General features: G+C 45.7%; 1 non-coding gene across 1 annotated transcript; it reads left to right on the forward strand.

Moving 5' to 3' along the window:
• Positions 1 to 24,653: 24,653 nt before the first annotated feature.
• On the forward strand, positions 24,654 to 24,735 carry Trnas-aga (transfer RNA serine (anticodon AGA)). The gene has a single exon. It is a non-coding gene; the product is annotated as a tRNA-Ser (tRNA).
• Positions 24,736 to 25,298: the final 563 nt, after the last annotated feature.

A 25,298-nucleotide genomic window follows, 5' to 3' on the forward strand; every position in this document is an offset into this window, starting at 1 on the left:
TCGAACGAGTATGTAGCATCTCCATGTTCTTCACACTTTCATGTGAAACACTATTCATGGCGCTTATATACCACACCAGGCCTGGTAACAATACTAAACATAGCACACGCTGGTGGCTGATCTTATCACAGACAAAGCTGTAATCGTTTGCATACAATGGTATGTTCGAACTTACATTAATATCCAACCATGTCACCTCGATGCATCACTTCTTTGTCACATAGTGTATTATATATGCAAATTAATATTTGTTACTATTATTCTGTATACAAAATTCAATTTCTTTTGCCAGTGATCTATATAGAAAGTTACACTTTTGTTACGGTTTATAGAAACTTTATTACAAATGTATACAGTGTGCTCATAATATTGTTTGCTATTATTTTGTATACAAAATTAAATATTAGTAGAATGATAGTTGTTAGTATATAGATCTGTGGATTACAGGCAATAACGATGGAGGCGCCTGTTAGATGTTAACACCAATATTGCCCACACTGGTAACGCAGATATATAAATTTCTACATGGCTCAACTGAAGATGATCCTGGAAAAAATCGAAAAATAGTTCAGGAAGGGAACGGTAGCAGCTATCGTTAGGTACACACTGATGTGCGAAACGTAAGGACAAAAGTAACGTTCCCATGATGTGTCACTGATAAGTAACTAGTTCGATGAAACTTCGGCCATCCACAGAAACAACTGCTACAGTATAGTAAAGAAGGTAACAGAAAGAAATATGAAATGAGAGTAACAGAAATGAGAGTTTTATTCGAAAACAATAATGACACTGAAGTCACCATGATTTATGCTTCTTAATAGAGTAGCTGATCACCATTGATGGCAACGTGCTCCCATAGGGTTGGTAAGGAGTTCTTGTAGTAAGGGCGTTCCATTCCTCTACGAATGTGGTTGACAACAACTGGATGGTTCTTATTGCATGTGGTCGTGGTGCAATAAGTCTCCCCAATACGTCCAACATATTCTGCATGGGATTTAAGTTGGGGAACAGGAAGGACAGTCGCTAAATACCCTCTCGCTCCAATAGCTACTCCACCTACATTGTTCGACGCGGTCGCATATTGTCATCCATAAAAATGAAGTTAGGGACGAATGCACCCCTGTAAAGACGCAGATGAGGAAGGAGTACAGTATCAAACTAACATTGACTGATGTGTATACCATGTTCAAAGGTCTGGAGGTCAGTATGCACATGCAACATGAGCTCCCCACGCCATAACACATGGACCACCTAAACGATCATGCTCCTGGGTGCATTATGTGCTCTCACCTCTTACTCAATGAGAGTACGTCTTTTGGTGCCGATGTCTGTGTGTAAATGGAAGACAGCACTCTGGGGAGCGTGACATTGCAGCCCCATTAGATGTGGTTGCAGTTTCACCTGCTGTTCGACATTGGTGTCTTTTGCCTGTTGGACATTGTAGCCGGCATCTGCTACTGTAGTTGACCATGGTCGACCACCACTTCTCCTTTGGGCAGCGGTGCCTGTTGTTTGGATGGGTCCCCATGCATGTGAAAGAATACTTTGACCAATACCAATCTTCTGGGCTACACTCATCACACTTTCTCCTTCCTCCAGTTTACCTAAGACTCTTCTGCTTGTAAAGTCATCCAGATGTTGTCTCTGGTCCAAATTGTAATTAACAACACCACCACAGTGCTCGGTAACTGCTCCCTGACTGACATGCACTGACATCCACTGTTACTATAGCTCGCTCGTGTACTGGCACCAGCCCCATTTGGGGCTCTACTGACACCATGTAACGTCTAACTAACAAGCTCTTGCATTCATTTTGGCCAAATACTTAATATGTTACGGTGCTTCACCTACATTGAGGTGAGAATGGTCATGGGGTAGCGATATGCACATATACCGATGGAAGTAGTACCGTGTAGGCAAGTATACTTTGGCAGTGCATTGGCGGAGTTGTCATTTGTGCTCATGTGATTAAAGTGAAAAGGTTTCCAAAGCTTTTTGACGGCACGATGGGAATTAAGAGACTTTGAATGCGGAATGATCGTTGGAGCTAGACGCACGGAAGCCGGTCGGAGTGGCCGAGCGGTTCTAGTCTGGAACCGCTATCGTCGGAGGTTCGAATCATGCCTCAGGGATGGCTGTGTGCGATGTCCTTAGGTTAGTTAGGTTTAAGTAGTATTACGTTCTAGGGGACTGATGACCTCAGAAGTTAAGTCCCATAGTGGTCAGAGCCATTTGAACCACTTTTTAGATGCACGGAACATTCCATTTTGGAAAACTATAGGGAAGTTATTACTCCGAGATCCACAGTGTCAAGAGTGTGCCAAGAATACGAAATTTCACGCATTACATCTCATCACGAACAACACGGTGCCAAACGGCTTTCAGTTAACCACCGAGAGCAGCGGCGTTTGCATAGAGTTGTCAGTGCTAACAGACAAACAACACTGGGTGATATATCGGCAGAAATGAATGTACCAAAAACTCGGTCGCATTGTTGTGGACGAGTCCTTGTTAGTGTATCGCGTTCCCAGCTTTAGCAGAGCCTTGTGTCTGCAGTAACGTTAGTTAATAAGGTTAATTTCAGTCTAAGTACCGTTCTGCGAGTGACAGCTCGCAACGCAGTGGGGTTGCCGGATGGACTCGGTGTGGCGGCGGCGCGCTCCCGCCTTCTCGCCGCTCAGCTGCCGCTGGCTGGGCTATTTCGGAGCGGCGACCGCGGCTGCCGGGGCTCCACAGCGCCGACGCCCCCCCCTGGCGGCCGGCGCTCCCACGGGACGTCGCCGCGGGAGACGGCGGCGCTGGCTGGCGCCTCGGGCCGGCCGTCTCCGCCACTCCGGAAATAGCGGCCGCCGTGCGAAGTCGCGCGTCACGGAGAGGCAGGAGCGCACACGCGTCTCTGCACCGGCACTCGGCAACCGGCGCTCCTCCCTGTAGCGCTGGCCTTCTTTATCCTCTGCTATTCCGTTTTGTGTACTTTGCTCGGGACTGGCGAGCGTCGGTAGGCCTCCTACAACTTGCACTCGTAATTTTGAAACGTCTCCGTGTGAACCCTTATACAGGGTGGTCCACTGATCGTGACCGGGCCAAATATCTCACGAAAAGCGTCAAACGAAAATACTACAAAGAAGGAAACTTCTCTAGCTAGATGGCGCTGCCATAGGTCATTCGTATATCTACTGCGGTTTTTTAAAATAGGAACCCCCATTTTTATTACATATTCATGTAGTACGTAAAGAAATACGAATGTCTCACAATTTCAGACGAACAGTTGGTAACAGGTAGGTTTTTTAAATTAATATACAGAACATAGGTATGTTTCAACATTTCATCTCGGTTGTTCCAATGTGATACATGTACCTGTGTGAACTTATGCACGCATGCTGTTACAGCGAGATTACCTGTAAATACCACATTAATGCAACAAACACTCAAAATGACGTACGTCAACCTCAATCCATTTGGCAATATGTGTAACGACATTCCTCCCAACAGCGAGTACTTCGCACGTGCATTGACAATGCGCTGACGCATGTTGTCAGGCATTGTCGGTGGATCACGATAGCAAATATCCTGCAACTTTCCCCACAGAAAGAAATCCGGGGACGTCAGATCCGGTGAACGTGCGGGCCATGGTATGGTGCTTCGACGACTAATCCACCTGCCATGAAATATGCTATTCAATACCGCTTCAACCGCAAGCGGGCTATGTCCCGGACATCCATCATGTTGGAAGTACAACGCCGTTCTGTCATGCAGTGAAAAGTCTTGTACTAACATCGGAAGAACATTACGTAGGAACCGGCCGCGGTGGTCTCGCGGTTCTAGGCGGGCAGTCCGGAACCGCGCGGCTGCTACGGTCGCAGGTTCGAATCCTGCCTCGGGCATGGATGTGTGTGATGTCCTTAGATTAGTTAGGTTTAAGTAGTTCTAAGTTCTAGGGGACTGATGACCACAGTAGTTAAGTCCCATAGTGCTCAGAGCCATTTGAACCATTTAGCCATTACGTAGGAAATCAGCGTACATCGCACCATTTACATTGCCACCAATAAAATGGGGGCCAGTTATCCTCCCTCCCATAATGCCGCACCATACATTAACCCGCCAAGGTCGCTGATGTTCCACTTGTCGCAGCCACCGTGGATTTTCCGTTGTCCAATAGTGCATGCTATGTAGGGTTTACGTTACCGCTGTTGGTCAATAGCGTTTCGTCGCTAAATGAACGCGCGCAAATATCTGTCATCGTCACGTAATTTCTCTCGTGCCCAGTGGCAGAACTGTACACGACTTTCAAAGTCGTCGCCATGCAATTCTTGGTGCATAGAAATATGGTACTGGTGCAATCGATGTTGATGTAGCATTCTCAGCACAGACGTTTTTGAGATTCCCGATTCTCGAGCACTTTGTCTGATACTGACGTACGGATTAGCCGCGATAGCAGCTAAAACACCTACTTGGCCATCATCATTTGTTGCAGGTCTTGGTTGGCACTTTCTGTTTCCTCAAGTAAGGTAACTATCCGACGAACGGTCCCGACATTTGGATGATGTCCAGGATATCCTGCAGCATACATACCACACGCCCGTTGGGCATTTTGACCAAAATAGCCATACATCAACACGATATCGAAGTTTTCCGCAATTGGTAAACGGTCCATTTTAACACGGGTAATGTATCACGAAGCAAATACCGTCCTCACTGGCGGAATGCTACGTGATACCACGTACTAATACGTCTGTGATTGTTACAGCACCATCTATCACAAAGCGAAAAAAGTGGTCCAACTAAAACATTCATATTTCTTTACGTACTACACGGATATGTAATAAAAAATGGGGCTTCCTATTTTAAAAGACGCAGTTGATATCCATTTGACCTATGGCAGCGCCATCTAGTGGGCCAACCATAGCGCCATCTGGTTTCCCCCTTCAAGCTAGACGAGTTTCGTTCTTAGTAGTTTTTTCGTTTGATGCTCATTTCGTGAGACACTTGGCCCGGTCACTATCAATGGACCACCCTGTATTAACTTGCAAAGGGAACTTCGCTCTTACCACATCCCTTCACACCTCGCTGCGTCTGTGATTGAAACTGCTTAGAAAGATGAACGGGAGAGTGCGCGGTTTAATAGCCACAGCAGGATTTCAACAAAATGGTTCAAATGGCTCTGAGCACTATAGGACTTAACTTCTAAGGTCATCAGTCCCCTAGAACTTTGAACTACTTAAACCTAACTAACCTAAGGTCATCACACACATCCATGCACGAGGCAGGATTCGAACTTGCGACCGTAGCTGTCTCGCGGTTCCAGGCTGTAGCGCCTAGAACCGCTCGGCCACGCTAGCCGGCGGATTTCAACACCAAGAGAGCGTGATTTCTCAGTTCATAATTCACAAAGTGACAATTATTGAAGTGTATGAAATTTAAAAAAAAATGATGTGATACAGGAAGGTAGTCTCTCTCCCCTAGTCTTCATCTGTACAAATGGTTCAAATGGCTCTGAGTACTGTGGGACTTAACTACTGTGGTCATCAGTCCCCTAGAACTTAGAACTACTTAAACCTAACTAACCTAAGGACATCACACACATCCATGCCCGAGGCAGGATTCGAACCTGCGACCGTAGCAGTCGCGCGGTTCCGGACTGCGCGCCTAGAACCGCTAGACCACTCAATCTGTACATCGAAGAAGGAATAATGGAAATAAAGGAAAGGTTCAGGAGTGGAATTAAAATTCAAGGTGAAAGGATATCAATGATACGACTCGCTGATGACATTGCTATCCTGAGTAAAACTGAAAAAGAATTACATGATCTGCTGAACGGAATGAACAATCCAATGAGTACAGAATATGGAATCAGAGTAAATGGAAGAAAGACCAAAGTAATGACAAGTAGCAGAAATGAGAACAGCGAGGAACTTAACATCAGGATATATGGTCACGAAGTAGATGAAGTTAAGGCATTCAGCTACCTTGGCAGTAAAATAACCAATGACGGAGCAAGCAGGACATCAAAAGCAGACTAGCACTGGCAAAAACGGCATTCCTGGCCTTAATTTTAGGATGAAATTTCTGAAAATGTATGTTTGGACCACAGCATTGTATGGTAGTGAAACATGGACTGTGGGAAAAGCGGAACAGAAGAGAATCGAAGTTTCTGAGATGTGGTGCTACAGAGGACTGCTGAACATTAGATGGACTGATAAGGTAAGGAATGAGCAGAGAGAAAAAGGATGTGTGGACAACACTGACAAGGAGAAGGGACAGTATGATAGGACATCTGTTAAGATATGGCGGAATGACTTCCATGGTACTAGAGGGTACCATGGTAGAGGGCAAAGACTGAAGAGAGAAGACAGAGTTTGGAATATATCCAGCACATTATTGAGGATGTAGGTTGCAAGTGCTACTCTGGCATGAAGAGGTTGCCACAGGAGACGAATTTGTGCGGGGGGGGGGGGGGGGGGGGGGCAATCAAACCAGTCCCCCCCACCCCCCACCCAAAATCGTTATAACTTCTGAGCCGTTGGCGTTAGGACGTTCAAACCGTACGGTTGGCCGCAGGGCATGATGCGAATTAGTATGTGCTTGCGTGGTTTGATTTAGCGACGAAACCCACTTTCATTTGAATGGATCCGTCAATAAGCAAAATTGCCGCATTTGAGGGACCGAGAATCCTCATTTCGCAATTGACAAGTCTCTTCATCCTCAGTGGGTGACTGTGTGATGTGCAATGTCCAGCCACAGAAAAATCGGTGATAACCGAACGGTACGTGAGGATTTTGGAAGATAACCTCATCCTCAATGAGCACTGGTAAACTTTGATGTTTTGAAGAGCGCGCCGCAGCGCGTTGTGTGAAGCAGTCGCCCTCCGTTTCTGGCGGTGGCGCCGCTGTGGCAGTCGCATCTTTGGTGTCTCCCTCTGGTGGGAAAGGGGAAAAGTTGCCTGTTCACGTGCATTTAAGGGGCGTGATGAGCTCGCTAGTGACGAATCGGGTCAGTCTATCAATCTGGGCGAGTTTAGTCAGTTGGTCAGCCAAGTTAGTCTGGGCCTGTCTCTCGTCCACATTTGTGAGGCGCTTAGTGTCTGTCTGACGCCCGGAGTGCTAGTATATGTGTTAGGCCGCCAGTCCGCTCCAGTTCGCTCAGGCGCGCCTTCCTGCGTCCGTTGAGGCGGCTCGCAGCGGACGGAGCGGGAGAGCGATTTGGGGGTGTTGCGTCAGGTCTTTGCCAGAAATCGCTGTTATTAGTTGTTAAGTGATTAGTGATATATTGTTTCAGGTACTTGTTCAATTCTGCTTGTGTTCTTGGTCAGTCCCTCGTTCCCAGCTTGCTCGTCTGTCTCTCGTCCGCATTTGTTTGGCAGATAGTGTCTGTCTGTCGGTCTGCCGTACGTTAATAGCTGCCTCTGTCATGTTTGTCGGATTCGGTGTTAAAGAATTTATTGCTTAAAGGCCGAATTCTTGAAATATGTTTTTATCTTGCCTATCATCTTGCGAGGTGGTATATGTGTAATGTAGAGCATGTTATACATTTTATGTAAGTCTGCAATTATGGGTTTTATTTAAATAGTCATTTTAGGTTATAAGGTTGCCACCCTTCGACCGTAACAGTGTTGTACCATTTCCATCTCTCTTACGGGGTGCATAGTTTACGTGTTTTTGTGTGAATTGTTAAAAATTTTTTAGTTTAAAGTAATCTGGTGTGTTGCAGATTTGCACCAGTGTACTCTTTCGGAGGTTGTTGTGAGCGGTCATGACTACGGCCGTGTTGAAAGGGAGCGGTAATCTTCTCAGCCCGAAGGCTCATACTGTCAGTATTGTTCTTTCTGCTTCTAAATAAAATTGTAACTTGATATTTCGAGGGTGCTTTTCTGCTTATAAATTTTAAATCTGTTTTTAAAAAGGTTTTTGTGAATAAAATTCCCTTTTGTTAAAGGTAATTTCATTTTCATTAGTTACTGCCTGGCAACTACTTCCACGCTCACCTAGTGTGATTAAATGTGTTAATGTTCTTGATGAATCGCTATTAAATAAAGTAAATTCTTTAAGAAAAGATTTTGAAAGTAAATTTACGGTTCACCCATTATTCAAAATGACTCTGATTTCGACAAGATGTGGTTCATGCAAGACTGAGCTCGACCCCATCTAAGCAGGAGAGTGTTTGATGTCCTGGAGGAGCACACCGGGGACCACATTCTGGCTACAGAGTACCCAGAGGCCACTAGAATGGGCCTCGATCGGCCGCCGTATTCTCCGGATCTCAATACATGCTACTCCTTTTTGTGGGGCTATATTAAAGACAAGGTGTATAGCAATAGCCCCAAAACCATTGCTGAGCTAGAAACAGCCGTTCAGGAGGACATCGACAGCATCAATGTTTCGACACTTCAGTGCGTCAGGCAGAATTTCGCTATTCGCCTGCCGCGCATCATCGTCAAGGACGGCAGGCATGCAGAACATGCCGTAGGCTAAATTCGAATATCTGTAGTGACATTTACAAGTTGAATGAATACAACAGTTTGAGAGAATGATCTGCCCACCCAGATCACCCGACATGAGCCGACCCATGTTGCCGAGCGGTTCTAGGCGCTTCAGTCTGGAACCGCGCTGCTGCTGCGGCCGCACGTTCGAATCCTTGCTCGGGCATTGTTGTGTATGATGTCCTTAGGTTACTTAGGTTTAATTAGTTCTAAGTCTGTGGGACTGATGTCCTCAGATGTTAAGTCCCGTAGTGCTTAGAGCCATTTGAACCATTCACCCGACATGAATGCCATCGAACATTTATGGGACATAATCGAGAGCTCACTTTGTGCATGAAATCCTGCACTGGCGACTCTTTCGAAATTATAGACGGCTATACAGGCAGCACGGCTCAATATTTCTGCAGGGGACTTCTAATGACTTGTGGAGCCCTTGCCGAATTGCTGCACTACGCTGGGCAAAGGGATGTATGACACGATGTTAGGACTTTTGTTACTAGAGTGTATTTCTGATGCATTTGTACGATTGGAATCCATGGTAAAATGTACGATAGGTAAAATCGAGTCATTTTTGTGTTATCTTTTGCGTACGGGGTTCACGTGCAGAATGCTAGGCCTGTGTTCAAGCTTTTACTTTCTCCAGATCATGCGATGAACTGTATCTGTCTCCGTGTTGAGCATCTACACAATAAAATTATATACAAACAGGCTCTGTCACTCCCAACCACGTTTCCAAATCATTTCTAACGGATTTTCCTGTTAAAAACATTAATTAATTCAGCGACATACCGCAATTTGAACTTTCGAGTCGCGGCGTCGACAGTTTTACTTTTATTCCACTTCCACAATTTTCTTTCACTTCATTCATTCCTTCCTTGACATGCAAAATTGTAGTCAAAGTGTAAAATGAAAGTGTAAACAAGTCCAGAAAGATTAAGCTTGTCCAGTACGGATATTGTAGGTCACCATCGCTGTGTATTAAACGAAATATTATGTATACCGCGCCGCTGGAGGTTCAACAAGAACACAGCCCAGATAAGCAATGCAGAACAAATTCATAAGTAAACACATGGACTCAAATCTCCTCTTTGGAGTAAGTTCCTACACTGTCAGTACTTTGTTAAGTCAAAGTTTCTTTCGAATGATACAGAAATTGTTTGTTGTGCTAACGGCCCCAAGAAATATGAAAGTTAATTTCTGGGTTCACCATGAAATGAAAAGTTAGTAATAGGAAGCACTACAATGGCCAGCACCAAACTATACACATGTCCCTCATGTAGAGGCCACGTCTTGGTAAAGCACTGGCTGCTGCACACGGTGGAGATCACTGGTCCAAATATGGCGTCAAAGATCCTGATAGTTCATTAGCGAGACTCTCACTGATGAAGCACTTCTACAGTCGGTATCTGGTTCAGAGAGGTTGTTAGGAGTGGACTGCCTGGCACAGCCCGGGTACTGTCCTAAATAGTATGTACCTTCTAGCATAGAGCCAGATATATTTGAGGTCACGTTACCCCATGGAGGCAAGTAGATCCATGGGGACTCTTGTAGACACCCACCACCACCCACTGGTCCAGTGGATGCAAGAAACTTCTGGCAGTCATCTGCTGTAGTGGCCCTTGCGGTTTTGCTGTGTAGGCCAACCGCTTGACATTGATGTAGGAGAGGCTGCATGTCAAAGAACAAGTGACCTCAACATAGCAGATCTTTCTTTCTTCCCACCCCCACCCACCCGATGAAAACAAGGATGTAGCACATCTTTAAGTGCCAAGAAGTAATAGCCTCTGGTGACCTGTAGAACCAGTGAACCTGGAGTCCATAGCTGTGGGCACTTGCACTGTATGAGGGGTGATCTCGTCAGTATCCAGAGACCATATGACCTGTTGTGGAAGAGGCTGAAGGTTGCTTTTGATGATCATGGGTATCATGGTGTCCGACTCTGGAACAAGTGGCTGTGGATGATTTCCGGTTGTAGGGGTGAATGTGCTGCAAATGTGCACTTGGTGTATGTGTTTGCAGCATCTGAAGCCATCCTGGAGTTGGATTTCAAGTACTACCCAACCTAAGCCTTGCAACTGCTGCAACTCAGTGTTGGTCGCCCTTGGAGAAGATGAGCGCCCAGACCTCATCCCAGTGACAGGATCAGTGTGGCTCGATTGTCAGGAAGGGGGCGGGGGTGAAGGACAGAAGGACAGTTAGGTGAGTAATCGAGAGCTACAATCAATGCAACCCACTATGCCCTTGTTTGGACTCACTAGACGCATGTTGTGGGGAGGAGTGTTAGGAGCTTAAGAATAGCATGAGCGCCTTGTCCAACGAACTGTGCTGGCGCAGTTTGCCATATGCATCTTGAATTTGTGGACAAACGTCTCTGTGGTACCACTGGATGCTGGATGGAGGGCTCTTAACGTGCATCCAGGTGATGCCATTTTGTGAACAAAAAGCGCCAAATTGAACGAATATAAAATGTGACTGTTATCTGTCAATATTCTTTCTGGGAGTCCGTCAATGAAACACATGTGACCCACTGAAAAGATTGTTTTCATCAAGGACGTAGAAGGCATTCGAGACACATATGGAAAAATATTGCTTGCATCAATAACAATGAGGAGTATCCCAAGACAGCCTGAAAAGTCTAAATAGAGGCGAGCGGATGGTGGTGATGTGTCTGACCAACGAAAATATCGCCACACCGAAGCTGCCTATTCACTCTGGCAGGTAATGCATGCTACAATCATTTTAGCAGTAGTGTATTCAGTGACTCTCCAATATACATGTCTGTGAGCCAATCGTTTGGTCAGGATTGTTCCTGAATGATCTTCATGAAGGAGTGTCAAAATGCTTTGTCTGGAGCAAATGGAATCAACACTCGAGTGTGACCATTGTCCACCAGAAGCAATCGGACAGCATTGAGAACTGATAGCTGGTTTCACTAATACCAGTAGGGGTTACATCAGGTTGGTCCAGTTATTTGTGGTCCTCTGGCTAGCCATTGTTCGCTAACTGAGTTACTTCCTGAGTGACTGCGTCGCATAAGGATCACCAGGCAATGTCTGACAAAACCGAGGGGAAGTTGGTCTCTGTTTCTTCTATTTCAGCGTCCATGTGGAAAGAGATCTCTGGTACCAAGTCGAACTCTGGGTCTTGTCGAAGGAGGTACTCTCGACAGGATATCAACGTCAATGTGTCGTGCTGCAGAGCTGTACTATATGTCTTAGCTTTATCCTGTCAGGAACAATACACATCACTGGCGACGATGGATCGTTCTGGTTGGAAAAGTAGTGCTAGAGGTTTACGGTCTGTTAATAGAGTAAAATGTATGGCGAGTATGTAAACGTGGAGCTTCTTTGGGCTACCTGACTATCTGCCTATAGTTCCAATGTGCTTATGTTTATGTGTCATGGAGATGAACGCAGTTGGTGTTTCCAACTCATCAAAATCATGAGAAAGGACTGCATCCAAGTGATGGTACGATGTCTCTGGTGCCACAATTAAGGGGTTGGAAGTGTCGTAGGCTGAGAGACAAGTCAAACTAAGAAGAGCTTGTTTGAGATCCCAGCAAGCCTTGTTGAGTGCGGTAATCCAATTCCACTTAATATTTTTGCACAGCAGCTGATGGAGTGAGTGTCGCTGGGAGCCAGAAGTTTATGGAGGGCATGGATGCAGTGCAGTGTGGTTTGTATCCCTGATGCATTGAACTCATGTCCCAGTTGTACTACTTGTAGTACAAAAAAATGTTTGTCGTGGTTACATCCGAAATTGGCCAGCTGGAGAACATCAAACAAGGAGTCGAGGTTGGCCTTTAATCTTGATCATTTTTACCAGTAACAATATAGATAGGCCATGGGCAACGCCAAAGGGAAGCCAATTATATAAAAAAACTTTCAAATAGGGTGTTGATATCAAGATGTTTATTGACACTTCATCTGTTGGGAGCTGGAGATATGTAGCACACATATAAACTTTTATGAAGATCTTGCCACCAGTGATGCACTCCACCGCATCTTCTATGCTAAGTATAGGGTAGGTATTAATGACAGGCTGGATATTAATCATGGTTTTGAAGTCAATCCATAGCGAACTGTTTGGTGTTTCCATATTGATGACGAGAGTGGCCCACTGACTGAGGGGGCCTGCGACCATCATGATCTTCTCCTGAAAGTATTGGAGCTTGCTGTGAAGTTTATCCCTGAGAGCAAAGGGAACAGTGTGTACTTTAAAGAGCAGGGAATAGCCAAGGGGAGGAGTGCAACATGTGGCTCAAACCCTGTGATGATGGTAGAGTGACATGGATAAACTGATTTACATTTGGAGCAAACGTCCCTCAGATATGAGCTGATCATGAATGATTTGGTACTGTTAGCAGAATCGTGGACTTCCAACTCCAGGCTGCTGAAAAGTGCTAACTCCAGAATGTTCACAGCCCTCTTTGTAACAATCACAAGGAGGTATACTGGAAATGAGACTATCCAGTGCATCACTTGTACAATAAACTGACACTTGATCTCGATTGCGCTGTTTCTGTTGCTTTTGAGTTGCTTAGAGAACACACTGGGTGGAGGGAAGTCCAGGCAGCGATGTGTTTCCCAATCGACAGTGCTCACTGGTGTGCCTTTATCTGTCTGGAAAACCACTGGAATGGGGTTGAGAACAGTCAGTGTTAGGAGCCTGTCAGAGGTAGGGTAAACAACCTGGACATGCAGTACACTGGGATGGAAGACACTGGGCACCTCATCTGATCCAGAATACAGGGGTTCCACCGTCCATGTTGATTTTGGCAGATGGCTGATAACCTTCGACCTTGTGTCCTGTTTTTCCACAGCATCTGGCTTGGTGACAGTATCACTGTTGACACTGGTGCTCACAAAACAGTGGCTTCGCCTGTGGCGAGCAACTCAGCCTGTTTTGAAGGCCAAGGCTGTGACTGGGGGAATGAATCGAGCAGGCAGCCAACACATGACATGTGTCCTGAAACACTGCTGAAGGCTCTAATGATAGGAAGACGTGTATCCAAGCAGAGCCCTTTTCATCAGGTTAGGAGATGAGGATGATGTTCCAAACTAACGATGTGGTGTATGACTGTTTTCAGTGGGGGTTTGCACAATGAAAATGGAGGTCTCTGGACAGACCCTGCAAACTTACTCCACAGAGCTTAGGGCAACTGAAAAACTATGACAGATTGCTATGATCGGCATCTGGGAGTCAAGATAGTCTAGCAAACATGACTTCTACTGTTCATGCAGAAGGGTATGCAGCTTGGCCCACGAGCATACTGTGGGGCGTGAATAAGCTAGAAAGATGCGCTCTGCTGGAATCACCTGCAATATCGTGTGCCAGGAAATGTTGTTCAAGCTGAGCCACGTAGTTTGCCCATGGCCCAACCTTTTTGTCAAATGGCTAAATTGGCGGGGGGACCTTGTGGAATCAATGTATGATAGATGGAGATTTCTAGTGGCGCCATGTTGATGGCAACCATCTTCTCCAGCAGCAGATCTTGCGTCTGTTGCATATTCTGTAGAAGCAGTGCCACGAGTGGTAACAACTATTGGACCAGACATACTGAGACCGATGACCGTAACAGTCTGGTCCCTTTAATCCCACAAACCAACCAACCAGACATACTGCAATAGGAAGTAAATGTCAGTTCACTCGAACCGGGGAAGTTATACGAAAGCAAATGCTGTCTACTTGGGACATAGCACATGTGTGGAAACTGAGATAACCAAACTGTACACCTCATCGCCAATGATATGTATCACACCACTGGAGGCATTCAGTCCAGGTAAACACTGCAGAGCAAGTTCGTTAGTGAACACATGAATTCCAATCTCATCCTTGGAGTAAATTTTTATACTGACAGTATGTGGTAAGTCAGATTTGCCATAGAAAGGCATACCAACTGTTTGTGAGCTGATGGCCCCAAGAAATATCAAAATTAAGTCATAGATTCACTTTGGAATTAAAAATTAATAACAAATGGCCAATAAAAAGGTCCACACATATCCACAGAGGAGAAGCCACATCTTGATGAAACCTGGTGATGGCACTGGCTGAAATACACAGCGGAGATTGCTGGCTGGAATGTGGCGCTGAATATTCTGATGGCTCCTTAGCAAGACTCTGATGATCTGCTTCTGTGCTTGACACGTGCCCAGAGGATCGCGTTCTGACCCACCACATCCGTAATGCTTCGCCTCCCAGGTCCGCAGATCTTAATCTGTATCATTATCGCTTGTGTGATTACGAGAAGCCGCATGTCTACCGCGCTCGTCCAATCTCATTCGGGACGCTAAAAGACAACATTCGACGACAATTTGTCACCATACCTACTGATATGCTGTACAGTGCTGTCCACAACATTGTCCCTTGGCTATATTGTTGTTTGAGCCAGATCGCTGGTCGATCATCAGCGATCGGCTTGTTATCTTTGGCGCGTCCTCGGGCATGAGAATCTTTGCCTTTTCGGCTGGGGCGCGCGGTACGGCGAGAGGCAGTCGGTTTGGGGCGGCCGGTGAGACTGGCGGAGTGGTGGCTCGTGCGTAAGCACACGTGTGACGTCTGTTACGCTGGGGCTGTTTGCTGATCGTGAAACTCCTGCGGCGGTTACTGGTTGCCTGGAAGGCTTTTCATATAAACTGTGCCAAGCCTAGCAGTGAGAGGGGAGTCCGGAGTTGGTGTTGGCCTAGATGTTTGCACAAATTGAGGTGCCTGTGTGAGAAGCACGGCGTGGGCCTGTTGGTTGCTTGGTCCTTCTGGGAGCCACCGTAAGCGGGTGTTCGGCCGGAATGTCTACAGTTTGTGGTGAGCATAGTGTTAACAAGTTCTCGTAGGAAGTGTTCCCAGACTGACTCTGAGCCTGTGTTATTTGTGGGTGCCGACCCCTTGTCTGTCACAGCTTCCGGGTGTCCTGTAAGATTTCACAGCAAAACGGTGTGTTTGTGGCATTCTGTGTTTCTGGCTCAGCCTCTGGCTGAAAGGGGGGGGGGGGTGTTCGTTTGGACATCTTTTGGAATTCCTTAATGCTGTAATTTAAACATATATAAAAATTGTTCTTTTAGAATATGTGCCTGTTTCTTTGGGACGCTGCAGTTCAAACAGGAGTGGCGTAATGTTAATGAGTATTTGATATACTTTCCGGGATGTGAGGTCGTGGTCCAAGAACTTTTTCTGCTCCTTACGTTTCGTCCAGCGCAGACCTGGACGAAACGTAAGGAGCAGAAAAAGTTCTTGGACCACGACCTCACATCCCGGAAAGTATATCAACAGCCATGTCACCCGGTCGTGAAAGCCTTAATGAGTATTTGTTATTCGTCAAATGTAGTGTATTTAATGTCTTGCAGTTTTCTGGGGCACGCAGCTGCGTTATTGAACTCATTTTGAAGTGTTCGGTCTCGTGAATGACTGCTCCCTACTTCAGTGTTTTTTTGTTGTTTTTTTTAGTAGTATTGTAAGGTTTTTTGGATATTTATCAGTGGGGTGTGTTAATTCATTTTGTTTTTCTCTTTCTTTTGAATTACGGGGAATTGTTTAGTTTATCTGGTTATTGGCTTAACTCGCGCTTCACGCACTAAATCAGCTGATATTGTAATTGTTTTTTTAATCCTGTTTAATGTCAGACAGATTCAAATGTAACTTCATTTATGTTATTTGAAATAAATGTGTTGGATTGACCTCAATGAATTATGTGCAGTCGAAGTAAGGGTCCCAGTCCTACATTAGTGCTTAATAGTGGCGTGTAGTTCGGATTGTGAGCCCCGTGCTCGGACCATTGTTGAATAACGGTCGATGTGTTGAGCATCTGTTATAAAGGCTAAAACTGAAATTGTCCCGGTAATTATTGCTTTTGTAGCATTGGAAGCCCCATTTGTTGCTCATTTTGCGCTCTTAGTTTAGGTTCTAGTAAAATCCCGTATAATTTCAAGGATCTCTCTAACTACATTATTCCGTGAAATACTGACTTTCCAAATGTTAATGTACTTTTGCGTCACCCTGTGTTTCGTCAATGTTGAGCCCTACTGCGCGCCTTCTGCAAGCCTTACCCATGAATTCACACAGGAACGTCGTTTACTACGTGGATATTTAGTTCCTAGTATTTTTCTATATGTTTGCTCCTTTATTGTTTGGCAGATCATGTTCTCGCTGGGAAGTGTTAATCACGTTAAGAGTCAGTGTAAAGTCCGAATTATTTTGATAGATTCTCGCCTACTTACTCTCATATTCATCTCCATGTTACTATAATTACTGTTGTTCCTGCTGTCTGCTTGTTGTTTGTTTCGGCTGTCTTCTGTCGAGCCGTTTATTGCACCGCTGAAGGCTGTGGAGGTGGGCTGTAAGAAGCCTCCTTATGAGTAGAACTGAGGCTAACAGGGCGCTCTGTCGGGGAAGCAGTGTGGATGGTGTCTTTCTCGTATTCCGGTCCGGCGAGTCTGAAGGCCCGCCAGAAGGTATGAAACTCTGACGAATTCCTCTCGGGTTATCAGCCGAGTGGTGGCATCGTCTTGTCGCAACGTTTCAATGAGTTTCGTACCCATCATCTTCTGGAGACAAGACGGCGCCACCATTCGTCTGACTTCGCCAGAAGATGATGGGCACGAAACTCATTGAAACGTTGCGACAAGACGACGCCACGGTTCGGCTGATAACCCGAGAAGAATTCATCAGTGGAATACGCCGAGAGAGACTGCAATCGCAGGTATGAAACTCGATGGCAGCCGCTATACCAGGGCCGGCCGCGTCGCGACGTCTTCACCTGTGCGGTCTGCACGGGCCATGTGCAGGCAATGGGCGACCTGTCACTGGGCTTTGCTCGGTCCTTCTTGAAGGTACACTTGACATTGGTACATTCCATTTAGCATTGTGGTGCGGCATTTTTCGGTAGTTACAACTCTCTGAATTCTGCAGAATCGTGGTGTGAGCGCCGTTTACCCTTCGCTTTTTGCTCATCATATGAAGGACATACAAAGATCCCGTGGCTGTGTACACGAAAAGAGGCAGTCTAGCGATCTATTGTACAAACCTTTAAAATGAATGGGAATAATAGAAGAGAGGAATGAGTACTCTGAATTTGCATAAGTGAGGTGAACCACATATGTGCTATGAAACAACATTACAATACTTGACAGAAAATCCTAGGAAGTTCTGGTCTTACGTTAAATCAGTAAGTGGGGTCGAAACAGCATATCCAGAAACTCTGAGATGATGATGGCATTGAAACAGAGGATGACAAGCGTAAAGCTGAAATACTAAACACCTTTTTCCAAAGCTGTTTCACAGAGGCAGACCGCACTGCAGCTCCTTCTCTAAATCCTAGCACGAACGAAAAAATGGCTGACATCGAAATAAGTGTCCAAGGAATAGAAAAGCAACTGGAATCACTCAACAGAGGGAAGTCCACTGGACCTGACGGGATACCAATTCGATTCTACACGGAGTACGCGAAAGAACCTGCCCCCCTTCTAACAGCCGTGTACTGCAAGTCTTTAGAGGAACGGAAGGTTCCAAATGATTGGAAAAGAGAATAGGTAGTCCCAGTTTTCAAGAAGGGTCGTCGAGCAGACGCGCAAAACTATAGGTCTATATCTCTGACATCGATCTATTGTAGAATTTTACTACTCTGTAGGAATCAACGTGGATTCCGGAAACAGCGATCGTGTGAGACCCAACTCGCTTTATTTGTTCATGAGACTCAGAAAATATTAGATACAGGCTCCCATGTAGATGCCATTTTCCTTGACTTCCGGAAGGCGTTCGATACAGTTCCGCACTGTCACCTTATAAACAAAGTAAGAGCCTACGGAATATCAGACCAGCTGTGTGGCTGGATTGAAGAGCTTTTAGCAAACAGAACACAACATGTTGATCTCAATGGAGAGACGTCTACAGATGTTAGAATAACCTCTGGCGTGCCACAGGGGAGTGTTATGGGACCATTGCTTTTCACAATATATGTAAATGACCTAGTAGATGGTGTCGGAAGATCCATGCGGCTTTTCGCGGATGATGCTGTAGTATACAGAGAAGTTGCAGCATTAGAAAATTGTAGCTTAATGCAGGAAGATCTGCAGCGGATAGGCACTTGGTGCAGACAGTGGCCCTTAACATAGACAAATGTAGTGTATTGCGACTACATAGAAAGAAGGACCATTTATTGTATGATTATATGATAGTGGAACTAACACTGGTAGCAGTTACTTCTATAAAATATCTGGGAGTATGTGTGCGGAACGATTTGAAGTGGAATGATCATATAAAAATAATTGTTGGTAAGGCGAGTGCCAGGTTGAGATTCATTGGGTGAGTCCTTAGAAAGTGTAACCATCAACAAAGGAGGTGGCTTACAAAACACTCGTTCGACCTGTACTTGAGTATTGCTCGTCGGTCTGGGATCTGTACCAGGTCAGGTTGACAGAGGAGATAGAGAAGGTCCAAAGAAGAGCTGCGCGTTTCGTCACAGGGTTATATGGTAAGCGTGATAGCGTTAGGGAGATGTTTAGCAAGCTCAAGTGGCAGACTATGCAAGAGAAGCGCTCTGCATCGCGGTGTAGGTTGCTGTCCAGTTTTCTAGAGGGTGCGTTTCTGCATGAGGTATCGAATATATTGCTTCCCCGTACTTATACCTCTCGAGGAGATCACCAATGTCAAATTAGAGAGATGCGAGCGCGCACATAGGCTTTCCGGCATTCGTTCTTCCCGCGATCCATTCGCGACTGAAACAGGAAAGAGAGGTAATGACAGTGGCACGTAAAGTGCCCTCCGTCAGACACCGTTGGGTGGCTTGCGGAGTATAAATATAGATGTAGATACCATTCAGAAAGAATTTAAAGATTTAGTTGGCAATGAAACAGCAAACAATTACAAAGATCAACAGACAAGGTACATTGTTACGTACATCAAAAAGTACTTTGCGCTAAATTTGCAGACATGCAGCTCGTGAAGAAACTGGTGGTATGAACAGCAGAATTTCTGAAGTCACATGCGTTATTCCACTGTCAGTTGCAACGTTTAGCAATGGAAATGAACAAGGAGTATGGACACTTCATATACTACTGCAAAGTATGTTGGTTAAGTGAAGGGGCATGACCAGAAACATTTTTCGATTTAAAGCTCGCTGTTGTTGAATTTATGAAAGAATAAGAAGTACGGGAACGAAAATTAGGACATCTGGTACGGATTTTGGAACGCATTTTAAGTGGACTTGACTACTCACTTCCCACGGTAAGACACTGCAAGGTAAAATTATTTCTGATTTGGTGGGGATGCTTTTAACAAGGAAACCACATTGTACAATGGAGATGTTCTCACAAAGAGAGTCCAGTTCCCTTAGCTCACTTGTGTTAAGGAAAACGAGAGGTTTACAGACTTCATTGTGGTGTTGAAAGAATTACAAGGATAATTTCATAAATGTTATGAGGACACTGTCACTCTTACATCTGTCGTTTCAGTTGAAAGTGCTCCTGTCCATATGCTGATGTATTTGATTGATTTGCAAGGTCATTTCAGTTTTAATAACAAATCTTTTTATGTTTAAACTGTCCAGCACATCTACGTTGCTTTCCTCAGTTAGAGTTTTCAAGTCTCCATAATGAAGTTGCAAAGATGCCGCAACGATCGAGATATTTGTGTGAAAGTTCTTTTTTCGGTTATGAATCTAGGCAAGTCATACTTAGGTGGCAACTTGACTGCGAATCTCTGTGAAATCGTCTGCATCTGTTCGTATCTTGACAGTCTGTACCAGACAAAGATCCTTCAGCACGCCAAAAATACACTCCTGGAAATGGAAAAAAGAACACATTGACACCGGTGTGTCAGACCCACCATACTTGCTCCGGACACTGCGAGAGGGCTGTACAAGCAATGATCACACGCACGGCACAGCGGACACACCAGGAACCGCGGTGTTGGCCGTCGAATGGCGCTAACTGCGCAGCATTTGTGCACCGCCGCTGTCAGTGTCAGCCAGTTTGCCGTGGCATACGGAGCTCCATCGCAGTCTTTAACACTGGTAGCATGCCGCGACAGCGTGGACGTGAACCGTATGTGCAGTTGACGGACTTTGAGCGAGGGCGTATAGTGGGCATGCGGGAGGCCGGGTGGACCTACCGCCGAATTGCTCAACACGTGAGGCGTGAGGTCTCCACAGTACATCGATGTTGTCGCCAGTGGTCGGCGGAAGGTGCACGTGCCCGTCGACCTGGGACCGGACCGCAGCGACGCACGGATGCACGCCAAGACCGTAGGATCCTATGCAGTGCCGTAGGGGACCGCACCGCCACTTCCTAGCAAATTAGGGACACTGTTGCTCCTGGGGTATCGGCGAGGACCATTCGCAACCGTCTCCATGAAGCTGGGCTACGGTCCCGCACACCGTTAGGCCGTCTTCCGCTCACGCCCCAACATCGTGCAGCCCGCCTCCAGTGGTGTCGCGACAGGCGTGAATGGAGGGACGAATGGAGACGTGTCGTCTTCGGCGATGAGAGTCGCTTCTGCCTTGGTGCCAATGATGGTCGTATGCGTGTTTGGCGCCGTGCAGGTGAGCGCCACAATCAGTACTGCATACGAGCGAGGCACACAGGGCCAACACCCGGCATCATGGTGTGGGGAGCGATCTCCTACACTGGCCGTACACCTCTGGTGATCGTCGAGGGGACACTGAATAGTGCACGGTACATCCAAACCGTCATTGAACCCATCGTTCTACCATTCCTAGACCGGCAAGGGAAGTTGCTGTTCCAACAGGACAATGCACGTCCGCATGTATCCCGTGCCACCCAACGTGCTCCAGAAGGTGTAAGTCAACTACCCTCGCGAGCAAGATCTCCGGATCTGTCGCCCATTGAGCATGTTTGGGACTGGATGAAGCGTCGTCTCACGCTGGTCCAACTGAGGCGCCAGGTGGAAATGGCATGGCAAGCCGTTCCACAGGACTACATCCAGCATCTCTACGATCGTCTCCATAGGAGAATAGCAGCCTGCATTGTCGCGAAAGGTGGATATACACTGTACTAGTGCCGACATTGTGCATGCTCTGTTGCCTGTGTCTATGTGCCTGTGGTTCTGTCAGTGTGATCATGTGATGTATCTGACCTCAGGAATGTGTCAATAAAGTTTCCCCTTCCTGGGACAATGAATTCACGGCGTTCTTATTTCAATTTCCAGGAGTGTAATTAACACTGAAAATTTGTTTTGTTTGTGATGTATGATGTTGAGAAATATGAAATGGAAAACCAAGTAGTGTGCCATTTAAATGCGGCGCATTCACAGTTTCCCCGTCTTCCCCTCTTTGCACTCAGACAGCGTGGGGCGGCGGTGGGGGAAATGTGCAGCGAGGCTGAGCGCTTTTGCACTCGGGCCTGCGTTAGACAATGCGGCTGCATCTGCAGCTGCTGGCGGCACTGCCGTAAGCACCGCCACATCAACACGCCAGCCTACCAGCGCCCGCAGCGGTCCTTAAAGCCAGCAGTGCGGCAGCTTTGCAGTCAGTTGTGATTTCCCTGCGCTATCGTAGTATTCTCGCTAGACATCGTTGAATTCGCTTCATCTCACTTTTTGACCTTGGTGAGTGTGACCGAGCGGTTCTAGGCGCTTCAGTCTGGAGCCGCGCCACCACTACGGTCGCAGGTTCGAATCTTGCCTTGCGCGTGGATGTGTGTGACGTCCTTAGGTTAGTTAGGTTTAAGTAGTTCTTTCTAGGGGACTGATGACCTCAGATGTTAAGGCCCAGAGTGCTCAGAGCCATTTGAACCATTTGATCTTGGTGAACTTGTTATTCCGCACTGCTTGTTTGTCATTCGCTGGCTGTTGTTAACCACCTGCTTACTCTCAGGCAGCTGGCTGGTTTGTGGACTGTTCCTGGTCTTGTTTGATTTCTAGTCACTATAGTCTTCACCCGCCAGAGGGCGTTTATGGAGTATTATGTGTGCCCACGGGGAAAGAGGCACTGAGGCTGGTGGACTTCTATTTTTATCCCACCTGCCCCTCGTCAGGGGACGTAAAAATTTTTGCTGCAACCACACAAAGTACGAACTACTAAAGCTTCCTAAATTCTGTATGTTGTTGTTGAGGTCTTCAGTCCAGAGACTGGTTTGATGCAGCTCTCCATGCTACTCTATCCTGAGCAAGCTTCTTTATCTCCCAGTACCTACTGCAACCTACATCCTTCTGTACCTGCTTAGCGTATTCATCTCTTGGTCTCCCTCTACGATTTTTACCCTCCACGCTGCCCTCCAATACTAAATTGGTGATCCCTTGATGCCTCAGAACATGTTCTATCAACCGGTCCCTTCTTTTTGTCAAGTTGTGCCACAAATTTCTCTTCTCCCCAATTCTACTCAATACCTCCTCATTACTTATGTGATCTACCCATCTAATTTTCAGCATCCTTCTGTAGCACCACATTTCGAAAGCTTCTATTCTCTTTTTGTCTAAACTATTTGTCGTCCACGTTTTCACTTCCATACATGGCTACACTCCATACAAATACTTTCAGGAAAGACTTCCTGACACTTAAATCTATACTCGATGTTAACAAATTTCTCTTCTTCAGAAACGCTTTCCTTGCCATTACCAGTCTACATTTTAAATCTCCTCTACTCCGACCATCCTCAGTTATTTTTCTCCCGAAATACCAAAACTCATTTGCTAATCTAATACCCTCAGCATCACCCGATTTAATTCGACTACATTCCATTATTCTTGTTTTGCTTTTGTTGATGTTCATCTTATATCCTCCTTTCAAGGCACTGTCCATTCCGTTCAGCTGCTCTTCCAGGTCCTGTGCTGTCTCTGACAGATTTACAATGTCATCGGCGAACCTCAAAGTTTTTATTTCTCCTCCAGGGATTTTAATTCCTACTCCAAATTTTTCTTTTGTTGCCTTTACTGCTTGCTCAATATACAGATTGAATAACAACTCTTATAACTCCCATCTGGTTTCTGTAGAAATTGTAAATAGCAATTCGCTCGCTGTATTTTACCCGTGCCACCTTCAGAATATTATAAAAGATAATGCAGTGGATTCCTCATTCAGATATCACATTTAAATACTGTTTATTTGTGGTAAGCTAGCATTATGTCTCACGTAAGACGAAGAAATGTGTACTATCCTGTGTCGAAATTCGAGAGCAGTGACCTGTCGAGTCTGAGATTTATAATTTGTGATAGCACCATGGATATTCAAATGCGGTATCGTTCTGTTCAAGAGGGCCATATTTAATGCATATAGAATCTTAGCAGCATCACATGCGTGTAGTGCCTAAGAGGACAGACATTGTTCGCTCGGTTATGAAGCATTGTTCAGCAACTTTGTTTGCAGAAATGCAGATACCCACAATAAGATCAGCTCCGATTCACATAGACGAAAATTTGGATAGCAGGCGTGTTAAGGGTGACGACTGTGTCCAGTCTTCAAGGCCTCTGCTTCCTTAAATTTCAAGAAGATAACACAAAATTGCACACTGTCTGTGCTGTTCTGGCTTATGTCCCTACAGAGATTGAGTGTTGCCCAGGCCATCACGTTCTTGTCTCCTCACATCGAAAAGATATGCTTATGGGTTGCAGAGAGACCGGCATGCTATCACTAGCCACCGGCTATGATTGATGAACTCTGGCAAAGAAACGAAGCAGTATGGAATGACGTCTCTGCGTCGGTCATCTAATTACCCCAAAATTCTATCACATATGCTTCATGCTATACTAAATATACACAATACGTAAAATTTCGTTAGTTGCTATTCCTCCTGGTGCTGCACTTTTAACGTCCGCTAGCGTACTTGAGGACTGGCTGATACAAAAGTATCTTAGCACTGTCACCTCGCAAATCACAAATAGTGGTAAATGTAACAGTCGTATAGCATTCTAGGCTGGAATATGCCACAGGGTTGATTCAGGTGCCTGTCGGGAAGAGTGTTCTTCCTCCATGTATATAGGGCTCTTTGTTCGCGGATATGTGAGAGTTGTGTCATGTGTATCTGTAGAGCACAGGCGAGTGTAATGGATGTGTGTATAGTGTACTGTTACATTTGTGTTGTACAATGATGATCAGAGAAGGGATAGGGTGAACCTCGGTTCCAGCACATAGCCTTCTTCTTTCGTATAGCACCAAAGGGAATGAAGAAGTTAACTCAAATGGTTATTGATCTGTAAAAGATATGTTGTGCGGGATGGCGGTGGCAGTCGCCCAGCAGCCGTGGCCGAGTGGTTAAGGCGTCTGACTAGAAATCAGATTCCCTCTGGGAGCGTAGGTTCGAGTCCTACCGGCTGCGAAAATTTTTAGAATTGCATACATAAGGAAAATTGTTTCAAAACTTGTATTAGGTTGTTATTTCTGCCAATACGGCACTTTATGAAAATTATAATAAACATATGCCGGCACGGTAGCTTAGCGTGTTCGGTCAGAGAGCCGGTTGGCCTCTGTAATAAAAAAACTGAGTGGAAGGATTAACGACCAAACACAACGTTCACCGACGGAAAAAAAGGCGATCTAAGGCGCTGTAGTCATGGACTGTGCGGCTGGTCCCGGCTGAGGTTCGAGTCCTCCCTCGGGCATGGGTGTGTGTGTTTGTCCATAGGGTAATTTAGGTTAAGTAGTGTGTAAGCTTAGGAACTGATGACCTTAGCAGTTAAGTCCCATAAGATTTCACACATATTTGAACATTTTTTTGAAAGGTTTGTTAAAACCTACCTTGTTTGGGATTGTCATGTGAGAAGTTCATTCTTGATGACGGGTTCTACAAATAAAACGGTATGCTAACCAGGAATAAATATTCAGCATGTCAAGGGGACGACATTCAGTCAATACTTAATTTAGGCAAAGAGTAATGCAATC

This window comes from Schistocerca gregaria, chromosome 3, assembly GCF_023897955.1.
Source record: "Schistocerca gregaria isolate iqSchGreg1 chromosome 3, iqSchGreg1.2, whole genome shotgun sequence".
NCBI lineage: Eukaryota > Metazoa > Arthropoda > Insecta > Orthoptera > Acrididae > Schistocerca > Schistocerca gregaria.